Here is a 6,020-nt window from a genome sequence, read left to right as displayed (position 1 = left end):
ATAAATTAATCTGAAGCATCCTCAGAGCTTGCCATCTGCAGCGGATTCCAAAGGGATCATTCATTGTCTTTCTTATGTTTCCCAACAGACATTGAGCACATTGAAGAACTGCAGTGGGTGTGGAGAACACGCTTGAACAAACAAAAATGAAAAGCTTGTAGGGCTTCATAGCTTTTCTGTCCCCCTTTGCCTTTTTATATACTAGTGCAGATTTTCCAAGCAGCGTCCAACCCAAGGTGGTGAGATGGTTCAGCGGGTTAAAAAAAAGGGCACTTACTGTAGAAGCCTGATGACCTGAGCTACATCACTGAAAACCATGTAGAAGGAGATGATTCACTCCTGAAAGCTGTCTGATTTCCACAGGCAGGCATGCTATGGCATGAGTGCCTACACACACACACACACACACACACACACACACACACACACACATGCATGCACACACACACAGACAGAGATACAGAGACACACAGAAAGAGATAGACATACAGGGTGATAGAGATACACAGAGAGACAAATAGAGACAGAGATGCAGAGACATACAGACAGACATAGAGGGAGACAGACACACAGACAGACAAACAGACTTAGAGACAGACAGACAGACAGACACACACACACACACCTACACTCAATGACAATTTCTCCTTCCAAGCAAAATATATGGTTATGAGGTTATTTTCACTGTGAAGAGTTCCCTTTACAGCTTTCTACTTCTGGATGGTGTCTGCTAGTGTGCAAAACCATCTATAAACCAAGTCCAATTCTTCTCTTCTGCAGATTATAGAACACACCCCATGAGACTGTAGATGCAGACCTGGGAACAGAAGGCATTGTAATGGGAGTAGGAACCATAGGAATCATTTAGGCAACTTTGTCATGTAAGCTGCTTGTGTCTTCAGGACCCACTTGGACATAATTGTGTATATACCACTTCTGTTTATAGTTTATTTCTGCTGTGCACAACATACTTAATGGCTAGATGGGTTAGATAATACCCAGCTGATGATGGGCAGCAGGAAGGAGAGAACTGAGTCCTGACATCCATAGACATGTGCAGTTTTTTTTAATTCTATGCCCTTGAGGGCTGGTGCCACCCAGCTCCCAAATAAATACACAGAAACTTATGGATGCCAGCCTTAGCTTGGCTTATTTCTAATCAGCTTTTCTAGTTTTAATTAATCCATTTCTCTTCTTCTATATTTTGCCTCTGGGCTTTTACCTTTCTCCATTCTATATTTCTTTCCTTCCTTCTTACTCTGTGGCTAGTTGTGTAGCTGGATGGCTGGCTCCTGGCATGCCCTTCTCCTTTTTACACTCCTCTCTCTCTTATTTCTTCTGCATTTCCATCTCCTGCCTAGCTATTGACCATTCAGCACTTTATTAGACCAATCAAGTGTTTTAGGCAGGCTAAGTAACACAGCTTTACAGAGTTAAACAAATATAACAGAAAAGAAAGCAACACATCTTTGCATCATTAAAAAATATTCCACAGCATAAGTAGATGTAGCACACCTTAAACTAGTATTTTACAACATGAATGCTATGTCATGAGGGTCTGTACCACACACTTATCACACATATACACACAGGGGTAGGGGTAAGGAAGGAGTGTGAGAGAGAAAGAGCGAGAGGCCCAACCTAAGTGTGGATGGCAATGTCTGATGGCAACACAGGTAAAAAGACATAGAAGATGGGAATTGGTCTTTTTGTTTGTTTTTATTTTCACTCATGAGTTTCTCTACCCTGTTGCTGTGGCTTTCATTAGACTCAGATTTTACATAGACTGAAGACATCAGCCATCTGTGGATCCTCCAGGCCTTCAGAACCAGAGACGGTGCTGCTTGGAGTTTCTGGGAAGTCCCTGTTGGTGAATCAGGGACTCTTGGAATTCTGGAGCAACACTCTACCATCATCTGAAGACAGCTTTGAAAGATAATACTTAACCTACTTTGTGGCCTTAACACTTGAGCTCTGACAATAAGCTAAAATGTTACCATATGACCGGAGCTGTCCACCATCAGCTGGATGTGATCTAACCCAGCAAGCAACAAAGTATAATGAGCACAGCAGCAATCAGTCACCAAATGCAAGTGACAATCCCAAGCAGGTCATAAGGACACAGCAAGTTTCATGAAGTTGACCTAGTATCTATGGTTCCTACTCCTGTTACAATGCTTTCTGGTCCCAAATATGCATACATGTCCTCATGGAGTGTATGACTGAGAAATAGAAAACTAGGGCCTGATTTACAGATGGATTGTTCTGCTAACATGTAGGCACCACCCAGAAATATACAGCTATAGCACTATAGCTTATTTTGTGACAACCTTGAGAATACTACTGAAGGGAATCTCTTCACAGTGGGAATAACTTTGGGCAGTGCCCATAGTCACACATTTTTCTTGGGAGGAGAAGATGCCAGATGTGATTATATACTTATTCATGGTCTATATACAATTGTTTGGTTGGATGGTCAGAGACTTGGAATGTACATGACTAGAAAATTGGTAGGAGAGATATTTGGGTAAGACAGATGTGGCCAGATATCTCCAAATGGACAAAGGAGAAGAATATAATTGCATCCAATGTAAATATTCATCAAAATGTGGCTTCATTAGCTAAGGAGTTCAATAATCAAGTAGATAGGAAGATCTCTTCAGTGGATAATTGGCATCATTCTTGGGCCACCCTTGTCATTTCACAGTGGGCTAAAGAACAAAGTAGCCATGGTGGCAGAGATGGAGACTATGCAGGGGCTTTACAACATGGACTTCAAATCACCAAGGCTGACCTGGTTTTAACTGCTGTTGAGTTCCAGATCTCCCAGCAGCAGAGATCAACAATAGCCCCCAGTGTGGCATCATCTACAAGATAGTGGTAGGATTATTACATTTGACCAGTTCTGTAATGGATGTATTTATGCTTTACTGTTATTAGAATAGATAACTATTCTGTTTCTGGATTTGTCTTTCCAGAGTGTAATATTTCTGCCCAAACTACTATCTATGGGCTTATAGAATGTCCTTTCCACTATCATGGTACATGCTTCTGAGCAAGGAGATCACAATTAAACAAGTACAACAATAGGCCTATGCCCATGAAATTTACTGATCTTGTCATGTTTCCCACCTCTAGAAGCATCTGACTTAATAAAATGGTAGAATGGCTTTTTTATTTCATTTATATTTATTTATTTATGTATGCATTTTTTCATTTAAGCTAGCAACAAGCTTGTATTCACATGTAGATCCCAGCTCTCTCTTCCTCCCCTCCCCCCCCAGCACCCCAGTCCCTACCCAATCTCCATTCTGATCCCCAAGGAGGATGAGGCCCTCCATGGGGGATCTCCAGAGTCTGTCATTTCATCCAGGGCAGAGCTTAGGCTCTCCCACAAGAGTCCAGGCTGAGAGAGCATCCCTCATTGTGGGATGGTCACTCAAAGTCCAATTGTATGCTGGGGATAAATACTACCCAAGGCCCCATAGATTACCTAGGCCTCTTCACTGACACCTACATTCAGCGGGTCTGAATCAGTCCCATGCTGTCCACCCAGTCATAATTCTGGGGTCCAAGAGAACCCCTTGTTCAGGTCAACTGTTTCTGTGGATTAAAACAGCCCAGTCTTAACCTCTTTGCTCATCAGTTCTCCCTTTCTGTCACTATATTCCAGGAGTTCAGTTCATTGTTTAGCTGTGGGTGTCTGTCTCTGCTTCCGTCAGTCACTGGATGAAGGTTCTGTTTCCCAGACTCTCTGGCAGTGGGATTGTATGCCGGCAGTCCCCTGATTCATGTCTAAAAGCCATATATGAGTGAGTACATACCATGTTTCTCTTTTTGTGACTGGGTTACCTCACTCAGGATGGTTTCTTCTAGTGCCATCCGTTTGCCTGCAAATTTCAAGATTCCATTGTTTTTCTCCACTGAGTAGTACTCCATTGTGTAAATGTACCACATTTTCTCTATCCACTCTTCAGTTGAGGGACATCTAGGTTGCTTAGAGGTTCTGGCTATTACAAATAATGCTGCTGTGAATATAGTGGAACAGATGTCCTTGTTGTATTAATGTGCATCTTTTGGGTATATACCTAAGAGTGGAATTGCTGGGTCTTGTGGTAGGCTGATTCCCATTTTCCTGAGGAATCTCCATACTGATTTCTAAAGTGGCTATACAAGTCAGCACTCCTACCAGAAGTGAAGGAGTGTTCCCCTTTCTCCACTTCCTCTCCAGCATAAATTGTCATTGGAGTTTTTTTATTTTAGCCATTCTGACAGGAGTAAGATTATATCTCAGAGTTGTTCTGATTTGCATTTTAGACTCCTCTACTAAGAATTCTCTATTTAGTTTTATACCCCAATTTTGATTGGATCCTTTGGTGTTTTGGACACTTACTTCTTGAGTTCTTTGTAAATTGGAGATCAGCCCTCTTTTAGATGTGGGGTTAGTGAATATATTTTCCCAATCTGTGGGATGCCTTTTTGTCTTACTGACTGTGTCCTTTGCTTTACAGAAGCTTCTTAGTTTCAGGAGGTCCTATTTATTGTCAATCTTAGTGTCGGTTCTACTGGAGTTAGAAGCAGCCTCCTGTACCAATTTGTTCAAGGATACCTCCCACTTTCTCTTCTAACAGGTTCAGTGTGGCTGGATTTATGTTGAGGTCTTTGATCCATTTGGATATAAGTTTTGTGTGTGGCAATAGACATGGATCTATTTGCAGTCTTCTACATGTCAGCCTCCAGTTATGCCAACACCATTTGTTGAAGATACTTTCTTTTTTCCATTGTATAATTTTAGCTTCTTTGTCAAAGATCAGGTGTTCATACATGTATGGGTTAATGTCAGGGTGGTCAATTTGATTCCATTGGTCTATGTGTCTATTTTTGTGTCAATGCCAAGTTGTTTTGAGGACTATAGCTCTGTAATACAGCTTGAAGTCAGGGTTGGTGATACCTCCGGATGTTGCCTTGTTGAACAGGGTTGTTTTGGCTATCCTGGGTCTTTTCTTTTTCCATATAAAGTTGAGAATTGCTCTTTCAAGGTCTGTGAAGAATTGTGCTGGGATTTTAATGGTGATTGTGTTAAATCTGTATATTGCTGTCAGTAAGATTGCCGTTTTTACTATGTTGATCCTACCTAGCCAAGAGTATGGGAGATCTTTCCATTTTCTGGTGTTTTTTAAAAATTCTTTCTTTAAAGACTCAAAGTTCTTGAGATACAGACTTGTTTGGTTAGTGTTACCCCAAGGTATTTTATGTTGTTTGTGGCAATTGTAAAGGGTGATGTTTCTGTGATTTCTTTCTCAGCCCTTTTATCATCTGTATAAAATCAGGGCTACTGATTTTCTTGAGTTGATCTTGTATCCTGCCACATTCCTGAAGGTATTTATCAGCTGTAGGAGTTCCCTGGTAGAGTTTTTTGGGTCACTTATGTAAACTATCATATCATCTGCAAATAGTGAAAGTTTGTCCTTTTCCTTTCCAATTTGTATCCCCTCCCCTTGATCTCCTTTTGTTGTCGTATTTCTTTAGCTAGAACTTCAAGGACAATATTGCAAAGGTATGGAGAGAGTGGACAGCCTTGTGTTGTTCCTGACTTTAGAGAAATCGCACTGAGTTTCTGTCCATTTAGTTTGATGTTTACTGTTGGTTTGCTGTACATAGCTTTCATGATGTTAAGGTAAGTTCCTATTACCCGGATCTCTCCAAGATCTTTATCATGAAGGGGTGTTGGATTTTGTCAAAGGCTTTTTCAGCATCTAGTGAGATGATCATGTTATTTTTGTTTCTTAATTTATTTATATGGTGGATTACATTGATGGATTTTTGTATGTTGAACCATCCCTGCTCCCTGGAATGAAGCCTACTTGGTCATGTTGGATGAGTTTTCTGATGTGTTCTTGGATCCAATTTGCCAGTATATTATTGAGTATTTTTGCATCAATGTTAATGAGGGATATTGGTCTGAAGTTCTCTTTCTTAGTTGTGTCTTTGTGTGGCTTGGGTATTAAGGTTATTGAATC

This window comes from Mesocricetus auratus, unplaced genomic scaffold (assembly GCF_017639785.1).
Source record: "Mesocricetus auratus isolate SY011 unplaced genomic scaffold, BCM_Maur_2.0 Super-Scaffold_100022, whole genome shotgun sequence".
Taxonomy (NCBI): Eukaryota; Metazoa; Chordata; class Mammalia; order Rodentia; family Cricetidae; genus Mesocricetus; species Mesocricetus auratus.
Note: the sequence above shows the minus strand (reverse complement) of the source record.